The sequence below is a fragment of the Podarcis bocagei genome (genome assembly GCF_964188305.1).
Source record: "Podarcis bocagei genome assembly, chromosome: Z".
NCBI lineage: Eukaryota > Metazoa > Chordata > Lepidosauria > Squamata > Lacertidae > Podarcis > Podarcis bocagei.
The window spans coordinates 5,407,435-5,419,241 of NC_138140.1; the positions used below are offsets into that span (position 1 = coordinate 5,407,435).

General features: G+C 45.7%; 1 long non-coding RNA gene across 2 annotated transcripts; it reads left to right on the forward strand.

Moving 5' to 3' along the window:
- Positions 1-343: 343 nt before the first annotated feature.
- Positions 344-4,446, forward strand: LOC308578378. 2 transcript variants are annotated; one of them, XR_014003908.1, is made up of 3 exons: positions 344-1,570; positions 2,540-2,678; positions 4,352-4,446. It is a non-coding gene; the product is annotated as an uncharacterized lncRNA (long non-coding RNA). The 2 variants fall into 2 exon arrangements; XR_014003909.1 differs by lacking the exon at positions 344-1,570 and adding an exon at positions 2,161-2,333.
- The last annotated feature ends 7,361 nt before the right edge of the window (positions 4,447-11,807 follow it).

Below are 11,807 nucleotides of genomic sequence, written 5' to 3' on the forward strand. Positions count from 1 at the left end.
CCATGGGCCACGTCAGGCAAGGCATCTGAGGAGGAGCCTCCCTCACATCCTCCCTCTCCCTCTTCCTCCTCCCCTCAACGGTCTCTGGACACAGGCCCGGCCCCTCACAGTGTGGTAAGGTGTTTGAGAGTGCAGCCCCTGGAAGCTGCATCATAGTCAGCTGCCATTTATGGAGTCACATGTAAGCCTTGTCTATCATTGGTTGGGTCATGTAAGTTGGGTTTGAGGTCATAATTGGTGTGTGTGTGGTGGGCAACTCCTAGGAATGGAGGAAGCTGCCTGAAACCTAGTCACACTATGGATAAATCTACCTCAATGTTGACTACATTGACTGGCAGAAGCTCTCAAGTGTTTCACAGAGACTGTTGGTGTACTGCCCTCTTTCACTCACCCCAGGCATTGGCAATATGGCTGTATTTCTAACGGGTGAAGATAAGCCATCCAAAGAGCCCTTGATGGGACCTCTTAGTGCCTCTCTGAATTTCCTTTCATTCTTTTACTCTCCCCTCCATTTCATATTTGTTTGTACCTCTGATACCTACTCCTGATAGAAAGGTTTTCTCTTCCATCTCTCTGCCTGTAAGGGGTTTCTCTCATTTCTCTTCTCTCATTTTGCTCTTCCCCACTGTTTCCACCTACCTTATCTTTCTGCTTCAGTCCCACCTTCACACCCTCTTGTTTTCCATCCTAGCCCCTTCCCTTTTCCTCTTCCACTCCAGACTCCTGCTTTGCTCCCTGCCAATCAGTTGAGAGGGACTGCACCTAGTCCCTGTCTCCCATTGGCTTGGAAGAGGGAGAGGGATTTGTGCAAATTTCCTACTTAAAATCCTCAGGGTGGAATTCAACAGTGCATTACCCTGTGTAGACCAACCATTAACTACTTACCTTTTCCAGAGCACAAAGTGCTTTTAAAAGGACTTTCCTTTAGAAAAAGAGTTCTTGTCCCTTACAGTATTTGGCTATGATTCTGCACTGGTCCCCCAAAATTGGGACATTTCTAGGAACAAATCCTTCTCAAATTTTCCCTGAATGAAATTCTTGGCACCAAAATTTTGAATCCATTTTGGCTGCTCTTATTAAACAGAGAACTCATAGCAGCACAGAGGGCATGCTTCTTTAACACACTAAATCCACTTGTCACCCTTCTGCTATGGTCTGAGGAAGCAAATCTGAAAGCTCAGACATCTATTGTTGGCAAGAAAAGTCTCTTGACATTTTCACTGTAGAACAAGTCCCTTGCTCTTCAGGCACCACTTAAAATCAGCACATTTCTAAGTACCGTAGCTCTTCATTGGTCTTTTTACTGTTTCCAACAGAGAATGCATGAATTCAAGAATCGTATTCAATTATGGATAAGAATACTTAAGTGTTTGGGCTTGACATCTGAATTGACAGACCATGATTTGTGTGATCAGCCAGTGATCCAGAACCAGAAACCATGATTTGCACTAATTATGGTTTGGGGTCTGAATTGTCTGAACGTCTGAATTGACAAACCAGTGCCTAACATGGTGATAACAGAATAATCAATGCAAGGAGAGAGTTGAAGCCCAATAAAGTAAAAGAATTGGTAAGGGAACATCTAGCTACCTGTACTTTAAATGAATTCAAATCTCCAGGGCCTGATGAACTGCACCTGAAGGTACTAAAAGAGCTTGCAGAGTCAATCTCAGAGCCTCTGTCTATAATCAAGAACTCTTGGAGAACAAGTGAGGCCCCTCAAGACTGAAAGTGGGCAAATGTTGTCCACATCTTCAGAAGGATGGGGGTTGGGGTGGGGAGAAGACCCAGATAACTACCGACCATTGAGCTTGACATCAGTACAAGGAAAGGACCTATAATAAATAATTTAGTTGGTCTGTGTGCACTTAGAAAAGGATGCTGTGATTACAAAGACTCAGCATGGGTTTCTCAAAAGCAAATAATGCCAGACAAATAATATATATTTTTTTATAGAGTTACAAGCTTGGTGGATCCAGGGGATGCTGTGGACATAGTGCATATTGATTTTAGCAAGGCTTTGGAAAGGTCCCCCATGATATTCTTGCAGAGAAGCGGGTTAAATGTTTACTAGGCAAGGTAACTATTAGGTGGATTTGTAGCTGGTTAATTGACCAAACCCAAATAATATTCATTAGTGGTTCCTCATCATCCGGGGGAAAGTGACAAGTGGGGTGTTGCAGGGTTCTTTTCTGAGCCTCATTAATTTTTAGATGACATCAGACTGGTAGGGGCTGCTAATGCTGTTGAAGACAGAATTGGGATTCAAGATGACCAAAACTGATTTGAGAACTGGGTCAAAACAAAGAAAATGAATTTCAACAGGGACAAATGTAAGGTTCTACACTTAAGCAGGAATAGCCAGCTGTACAAATATAAAATGGGGGATCTTCAGGTGTTAGTAGACAACAAGCATAACATAAGTCAACAGTGTGATGCAGAAGCAAAAAAAAGCTAATGATATTCTATGCTACATCAACAGAAGTATAGTGTCCTGATCAAGGGAAGTAATATTCCCACCCCATTCTGCCTTGGTCAGACCACACCAGGTGTACTGTGTCCAGTTCTGGAGGCCACAATTTAAAAAGGATATTGACAAGCTGGAACGTGTGCAGAAGAGGGTGACCATGATGATAAAGGGTCTGAAAACCAAGCCTTATGAGGTATGGTTAAGGGAGGTGGGTATGTTTAACCTGCTAAACAGGAAATTCTGAGTAAACATTCTGATGGCAACAGCTATTCTCCAGAAGCCCCGGGATACTTTTGTAAGATCTGGGGATGTTTGAGTTCCCACAAGACCTTTTGGGAGCACCCCAAACCTGGCAAGAAGAGAGAGCCTTGCTTGGAAAGCAATGCAGAGAGCTTAAAAGCGCCCTTTGTGCTGGGAAAATCCAGTGCAAAAAGAGCTTTTAAGCTTTCTGCCTTGCTTCCTAAGCAAGGACTCTCATTGTGCCAGCTCTGTATTTAACTTGTGGGATTTCATCCAGCTGGCCTTCAAGCACATATAGTTGAAACTGTGCAAGTTAAATGCACAAAATGCCTGATCATTCTACTGTATACCAGACCCTCCAAGTGTCTCTATTTTCCAGGAATGTCCCTGATTTAGAGAAGCTGCCCCGGTTTCTGATTTGATCCTGGAATGTCCCACTTTTCCTTCGGATGTCCCTATTTTCATCGAAGAAATGTTGGAGGGTATGGAGTTATACAACTCCCAAGCTCCCAGGCAATCCTGTATGGAGAAGTTTTTTTAAAATGTTTAATTATTTGTTATATTTATATATATATATATTGGAAGCTGCCCAGAGTGTCTGGGGCAACCCAGTAAGATGCGTGGAGTATAAATAGTAAAATTATCATTATGGAATGGGACATCCCTATTTTCATCAGAGGATGTTAGGGGGTATGCTGTGTATACTATAAAGTGTGTGGTGATGGATACTGCCTGTTTTGCTGGGGAAGGGTGCCAGTCCACTCTCTAATAAGAGAAAGATGTCTCTGAGCAGAAGCCTAGCATCAGAGACGCACCACCCAGTGGCATCTGCCCTGTCACTCAGCAAATGGAGCTGCTGTACCATGTGGAAGGAAAAGCTGGAATGTGTACAAAGGGCTCTGGGTGCGGGCAGGAGAAAATCCAATATTGTAGAATTCATATCAGAAAAAAATTCATCTTGTTTTCTCTCTGCCTTGCATTGCCGGTAGATCTGAGAGCAGCTGTATTGATAGAACCTGGTGATGGTTTGTTGTCGAGCCTTGTAGCATGATATTAAATTTTCAGCTTTATTGCTAAAGTCAGCAGTTCCTCAAGCTGGTAAGGAGGGAGACAGAATGAAGCAGGAGAGAGACAGAGAAGCGGGCGTTTCATAGTTGGGATGGACATTGCTCAATGTGTCAGATGTTCATTGAGGATGAAAGACCAGAAATAGTCTGGCAACATTAAACAAGAGCTGAATAACAAACAAACAAAGAAACAAAGCCTCCTAGACTTCTGCCTCTCTCCTCCCACCCCCAATATACTGCATTGCACACCTGGGAACAGGGATGAGCACGAGTCGATTGCTGCAGAGCGTAGGAACCTGCCTTAAATTGCCAGAGCATTGGTCCGTCTGGCTCGATTCTGTCTACACAGATTAGTAGGTGCTCTCCGGGATTTCAGGCAGGAGAGTTTGCCCAACTTACCTTTGAAAAAGTAAGTGGTATCTCAAATCAAACGAATGAATGAAACTATTTGGAGGTGCCAAGGATTGAACTTGGGGCCTTCTGTATACAAGCTTCTTTTTAAAATATCTGTAGCAAAATTGAGTTTACATCCTCACAAGACACTTTTCTTCTTTCTGCATTTCTCTCCCAACAGCCACCTGGCCAGTCTTTTGTGTGGATCACGTCAAGTTGCCTTTGAACTGTCCTTCTGAGGCAGCACTAGGAAACCGACATGGTTATCTTGTGAGCAGTGGCGTAGCGTGGGGGGTGCAGGGGGGGCCGGCCGCACCGGGTGCAACATCTGGGGGGGGGGGCGCTCGCACTCACAGCTCTCTGCCCCTACCTGGCTCACTCACTCTCTCTCACTGCAGTGCTGGCTGTGTGAATCCGATCCGAGCCGCTGGGTCGCCGCCCACTGTGGAGGGGGTGGGTGCCAAGCGTGCGATGCGGAGAGAGAGCGAGGGACTATCTAGGGGAGGGACAGTGCAGCGGCCGCCCAGCGCAGCGCTGAGCGCGGGAGAGAACCACACCAGACCAGACCAGGCAGCAGCAAGAAGAAACTGGCAGCGCCGGCAGGTTAGGGGTTAGGGGGCGCAAATTACTTGCCTTTCCCCGGGTCCTGACAACCCACGCTACGCCGCTGCTTGTGAGCCCAGTATATTGCATTCTTACATCTGCTAAGAATATTGGATCTCTTCCCCCCTTGAGTGTTCCACACTGATGACAGTGTAATCATGTAAAGCATTTCCTTGGAGGTCACAGCGAGCGCTCTGATTGGTTGAAATGGAATACAATCCTTATTGCAATTTAGCACTGATATTAAGCAGGTTGATAAAACCACAGCTTTCGCTGGATTGTTTTAAAAAATAATTTTTTTTCCTTCAAGAAAGCATTCAATCCCTCTAAAATAAATAAATAAATGCAATTTTCCTAGATTGAATCGCAATAATATTTCATTCCTGCTGCCTGCCCTAAAAAAGAAAAAAAAAGAAATAAATGGATTTTCCTTCCCTCGCTCAGTTGGTGATTTGTTTTGCATTAATGCCTTTCATAACTCATACATTGCACCATTAAAAATTAATGCTCAACGCTGACATAAACAAATGAAATTTGTATTATTAATGTTTTACATAGGTAAGACTTTGTAATAACAGATTCATCACAACAGACTGTTTTAATTAAAAGACTCACTTCTTCCCTAAACTGATTCCAGAGGTAAACTGTGGGTGATAGTGAAAATGACAGATGACTGAAAGGCGATCAGTACATCTGTCACCATTAAAAAATCAACCAAGAAGCTAAAGAGATTCCATTCTATCAAAAGGGTTTGGATTGGTGAAATGTGCAGCACTGGAGACCCCTTCCAGAGCCGCCGCCCCCACTCCCACTTTCATTAAAAGCAAGGTTTTCTTGATTAGGATGAGTTCAAAAATCCCATTGAAGCAAAAGGGGAGATTGAAAGGGGCGGAGCAAATGGAGATTAGTTATGGTGGAGGGAGGGAAGATCTAAAGAACCCTTTTCCATATGCATGAATGGGACTGGAGAATGGAGCCTTCTCCAAGGTTTATGATCCAAGTCCATCAGCTTGAGAAAGGACAGAGAGGCCAGATGTTTTGAATTGCTTTGTTTACCTTATTGGCTTTTCTTAGCTATTGTGGGAAGGTTTAAATGCATGAAAGAAAATGAAATGAAATGAATGAATGTCAAGCGTAAGCATCTATAAAGCTAGACATTATGCACAGATTTCACCACATTTGGAAGTCAGGTTGGGGAAAACATAAAACATTTATTTCATGTATCAATAATAATTATTGTTTCTCCCAGGGATTGTGAATGCGACAACCCAGAATTGTATCCTCTTTTTGTTTGTTTTTGCGTGTGTCCATTTAATTTTAATGCAATTGTATTGTTTCTGCTTTATTTCAATGTTACTGATCATTTTTTTGATTAAATACATAAAAAGAAATATAAAAACTATCCTCTGAAGAAGTAAGAACCCTACTGGATTTATTTATTTGGACAATTTATTTCTGTACCTCTATTAATGCTGGCCAACCAGATGCCTCTGGGAAGCCCAGGGGAGGAGCACTAAGAGCTCATCCACACTTTCACTTGATCTGTAGTTTGGTCGTATTGTGTACTGATTAATTCCCCTGGGTCTGAGAGCTTTTCTCATTGTTCCATTGCTGTGATTTGTGGAAACCCATTCTACCCGCTGAACCTAAGCTTGGTTAAGAAAAATCTCTATTCAAATTTTCTGTACATCTGATAGGATCCAATTCAGCAGGTAAGATCGGATTTTTGCAAGGCATAGCCTCAGAATGATAAGAAAAGATCTCAGCCTTGGACTGGGTGGGGATTAATTGGTACACAATACAGTGAGAATACAGGCTGAGTGGAAGTGTGGGTGAAGAAGAAGAGTTTGGATTTGATATCCCGCTTTATCACTACCCTAAGGAGTCTCAAGGCAGCTAACCTTCTCCTTTCCCTTCCTCCCCCACAACAAACACTCTGTGAGGTGAGTGGGGCTGAGAGACTTCAGAGAAGTGTGACTGGCCCAAGGTCACCCAGCAGCTGCATGTGGAGGAGCAGGGAAGCGAAGCCGGTTCACCAGATTACAAGTCTATCACTCTTAACCACTACACCACACTGGCTCTCTGGTGAGCCCCAGTGTCCCTTCCCTGGGTTTCCCAGGGGTATCTGGCTGGCCACTATGAATAAAGATACAGAAATAAGTTGTCCAAATAAATCCAGCAGAGCTCTCAGATAAGTTCTATGGTACAGAGCAAAGTGACATTAAATTTCAGCCTACATCCAATTCATTTAAGGCAGAGGCAGGAAACCTCAGGCTCAAAGGCTGGGCAAGACCTTCCAAGTCTATCTGGCCCTTATTACTCCAAACCCAACCCTCAACCACACTCCCTACTGATCCTCATTTGCACCCTCCTTGAACTTTTCCACCTGCCTGGAATGTGTCATTGAACTCTGATAATTGCTTCTTGCTTGCCCTGATGGAGGATGGAGGATGGAGAGGGGTATGTGAGTGTTTGTAGAAACCAGCCTGCTGCATAAAGGGAGGAAATTTGCATTCATTGCTCTACCTACTTTTACGTCTGGACCCACCAGACATGTGGCCCTCAGAAGGTTGCCCAGAAGGGAATTTGTGTTGGAAAATTCCATTCCACCTTTAGTTGCAGACATGGAACTGTTGCATGTCACATGTCTGTTTACATGCCAGCACAGCTTGCTGGGAACTTCTATTGTATGTATAGCTTTTGCTTTACTCTGTCTCTCTGAGGAGAAGAAAGGGATACAACATGTTTTCTTTGTCCTGATTTATGCTTAATAAATCTTTAGCTTTTAGTATGTTTTCACAAGCCTCACGCCTGTTCTGTTTGTGCAGCATGCTCTGCTGATATAGCGTGCTCAGGTATTTGAAGTCTGAGTTGCTGATTTACGTTGCACCAGAGTTTGGGGATCGTCATGGCTGGAAGGGCATGATCCAGCTGGGGGCTAGCCAGCTGGCATCTCAATCCCCGAAGGATACCGACAATTTGGCCCTCAAGCTGGAAGAGGCTTCCCACCCTTCATATAAAGGAGATAAAATGAACAGCTCTGAAACGGGGAAGGCTGGACCAGTGGCGTAGCGTGGGTTGTCGGCACCCGGGGCAAGGCAAGTAATTTGCGCCCCCTAACCCGTGGATTTTAGCACTCGAGTGCGAGCGCGCGCCCCCCAGATGTTGCGCCCGGCCCCCCTGCACCCCCCACGCTACGCCACTGGGGCTGGGAGTGAGCGAAGGAGCCAAGGACCCCCCCAAAGGCTCAGCAGGAAGGTATTAAATTTATTATTTGCGGAGCCCCCGCGGGCCGAGGCAGCCGAAGCCCCCTCCCCTCGGGCGCCTCCCCGCCCCCTCCTCTCCTTGGGCTGTAGGTGGAGCTCCAGATCCGGGCTTGGCGAGCGCCTCTCCTCCTCCCGGCTGGGTCCGGGGGCTTCCAGCCGTGCTCAGTCCTCGCCCCCCCCCCCGCGGCTGAGAGCCGGAGCCAGCAGCGCCCCCTTCTGCCGGGAGACCCTCGCCCGCCTGCCGGCTTCCTCTCGGAGGGTTTTGGGGAGCGCAGGGCGCGACCAGGCCCCTCGGAGCTCTCCTCCCTCCCAGTCGGCATAAGCAGCCGCCGCCTGTGGCTGGGCCAAGGGGATGGCGTCGGCGTCGGGGTGCGGAGGCTGCCCGTGCCCGGCCAGGGGTCGGTGGTAGCGTCGGCGCTGCTGCAGCGGCTGCTCCTCCTGTGAGCAGTGAGTGGAGCGCAGCCGCAGCGGCGGCGGGGGGCGCACGCTAGGGCGCAAGGCTGGCGCTGGCGGCGGGGAGCCCGGCGGAGGAAGGAACTTGTCCCTTCCCTCTGGACTCGTGCCCCCCCAGATGTTGCGCCCGGTGCGGCCGGCACCCCTGGCACCCCCCACGCTACGCCACTGGGCTGGACAATTTAGACATCATCTCCATCATTGTGGGAAGCCTTTTTTGTCCAGATCCCAAACAAATAGAAAGCTTTATGGGGAAATAGGCCAAACGCAGATTCTAAGCCCTCAGCTGTACTTTTGTGCAGAACTGTTGAGGGCAAGAGTCTGGATGCTGCTGAGGGTGATGGACACACCAAAGGCAGTTGGCTGTGGCACATAGGAGGTCATTGGCAAGTCATACGCTTCGTGCTTGAGGCAAGAGATAGAGATTGAAAAACCCAGAGCAAAGTGGATATCATCCAGAGCTGTTGGTATGCCAAGTTTCCCTCTAACCCTCCTTTGACTTTTGTATATCATGGCCTCCATTCAAGCTCCAGATAGGATTGTCAGAAATGATGCCTTCAGAAGCTGTCAATTGTGCAGTGCTGATGCTGTCAAGAGAGCAGCTGACAGGAAGGAAATGAGATGTAGGAACTGAAGAAACGAGACGCCAACTCCCCACATCATCATCCATTATTTGCAGAGCCTGACCAATGTGGCTTTACACATTTGTAAATTTCATTGCACCAGAGTCTGTGAATTGGCTGCAAAGCCCTTCTGATGCCAGAAAGGCAACCAGGGTTGGGGGAGAGAACCAAGTCCCCAGACAAATGGGATCAATAATTTAAGAACTACTCAGCCAAGCAAGATACATTATTGCTGCATAGCCCAAATGCTGATTCCATTGGCATTTACTTTCACAACGGATAAAGCTTGCTGTGATCACTCACTGAATCACCTTTCCAATGCTTATTGCTGTTGTTATTTAGATTTCTAACCTGCCCTCCCGTGTAGAACCAAACAGTGCAAATGTCATGGAAGGCCTTCTTAGTAGTGCAAACTACCCAAGGACTACCGTATTTTTCGCTCCATAAGGTGCACCTGACCACAGGGAGCACCTATTTTTTAGAGGGGGAATTCAATAAAAAAAATATTATTTAAAGGGAGCGCTGAGCAGAGCCTGTATGCATCCCAGGCTCTTCTCAACGCTCCCTTTCACGAGCCACGTGGAGTGTGTGTGTGTGGCTCTTGGGGGCTTTTTGCGCCGCTAAGGCAGAAGCTAAAACAGCTAGAGGGAGCGCTGCTCAGCGCTCTCTCTAGCTGTTCTGGCTTCTGGGGTAGCCTGCGAAGCCTCTGCAGGGCAGCAGGGATCCTTCATCCCGCTGCCCTGCGGAGGCTTCGCGGGCTACCCCAGAGCTGCTCAGGAGCTTGTTGGGGCTGGCGGGGGAAGCCCAGGTCCCCCCCCAACCCCAAAGAGCAGCTCAGGGAGGAGCGGACAGGCTGCTTCATGGGGCTGGACATTAAGTAGGAAGAAGGAGAAGCTGGGAGAGAAACCCATGCCATGCATCCAAAGGCATCCAACCCAATCCCACTTCTCCCTTATCTCAAGAAAATGTAGCCAGGAGGTCCCTCAAAGTCAGAATTTCTTCTTCTCCGCACTCACTGCCTCTCTCTTCTTTCTGTCTACCATTCTTCTCCTAAACAGTCCTGGATCTCTTTGGACCATCTGACCCACAGTGATCTAGGGCTGTCTAAATTTGAGTGATGCCCTGGATTCATACCTGCAGCCCCACAAAATGGCCTGGTTTGGTTCAGGACTTGAGTGCACATCCCTAGAAGGCATAAAAGCACACACACACACACATATACACATACACACACACGCAACTTCAGAGAAATGGTTAGTACAGTGGTACCTCGGGTTAAGAACTTAATTCGTTCTTAACCTGAAACTGTTCTTAACCTGAAGCATCACTTTAGCTAATGGGGCCTCCCATTGCCACTTCATCCTGAAGCAAAGTTCTTAACCCGAGGTACTATTTCTGGGTTAGCGGAGTCTGTAACCTGAAGCGTCTGTAACCCGAGGTACCACTGTACAACAGTCTCCCTGCTGCCCCCAAAAGTACAATGGAAAATCAAAATGGTATTATCCACAGTCTATCACAGGTGTGAAATTTCCCTTTAGTATTTTGGGACTGCCGAAGCATAAAAAGAATTTAGGGACAGGTTATATGAAGGCCAATGTGTAGATAATATGAGGCTGTTGCAAGACTTTAAATTCTCTCAGTCGTATTGTCTTTTTCAAAAGGGACATCAAAGATGTAGATAGCGTTAAAAAATTGACATTTTTCCTCTTGCCTAGAACTTTTCTCCAATTAGCCTTACATATTATTCCTTCTGCCTTGTTGGATGGCAAGTGCAAACAAGTTGTCTCCCAAAGGAGTTGTAGCTGTAACCTGAATCAGGTGGAGAAAATAATTATGTATTGAGGGAGGAAATTCTTGAGAAACACTTTGTCTAGATTAAGAATTTTTCTGCTCAAAGAATCATCTGATCTTTACTGGACCTCCCCCCTTTTGGGCCCTCTAGAACAGCACTATACACTTAGAGGTGGGGCAGAAATTCTATCTTGCTTTTGTTTTAATGAATATCTACTGATTGGCACCAAGTAAAACATGAATCTGAACACAATTATCCTTATATTCACACCACCAAATTTTTACATTGTAGTTCTCTGTGTAGAGGTGAAACAGCATATTAGGAGGAAGTCTGCATAAAATGCATATATTCATGAAAATCACATACAAAAATGCATTATGTTAGGGAAAATGCCTTGCAAAAGTACTATGACAGTCAATATTGATTACAAACACATTTATTAGGAGAAATTCATACTGAAATGTTGACAAATTTTCATTAGGTACATCACAAATTGCTGCAGAAATGTGAACTTAAGACTGGGGAAATGAGAAACTGACAGATTCATCAATGTATGTTTTTGCTCCAAAGAAACCCAAAGCAAAATAAATTTAAAAGATCAAGACAGTTCATGTGAGAGACTTTTAAGCAAATCATTTGTTATAATTAATTAATTAATTAATTAATTAATTGCAATTTGTAATTAAAAATTTCTCTGGAATTTACCTGGATGTTGTCAAGGCTAGTAGCTAGCAACTTAGCACAATGAATTTGTTCTTGATGCTAGTGATGATATTGACCACTTTCACTGAAAGGTCCCAAAGTGTTTCGGAACAAAACAAAGCAATACTGAAATATACTCGGAGTCGAGTGTGGATTTCGTGCTCTTATTCAGCTCATAGTAGTGAGGAATGCCAGTTC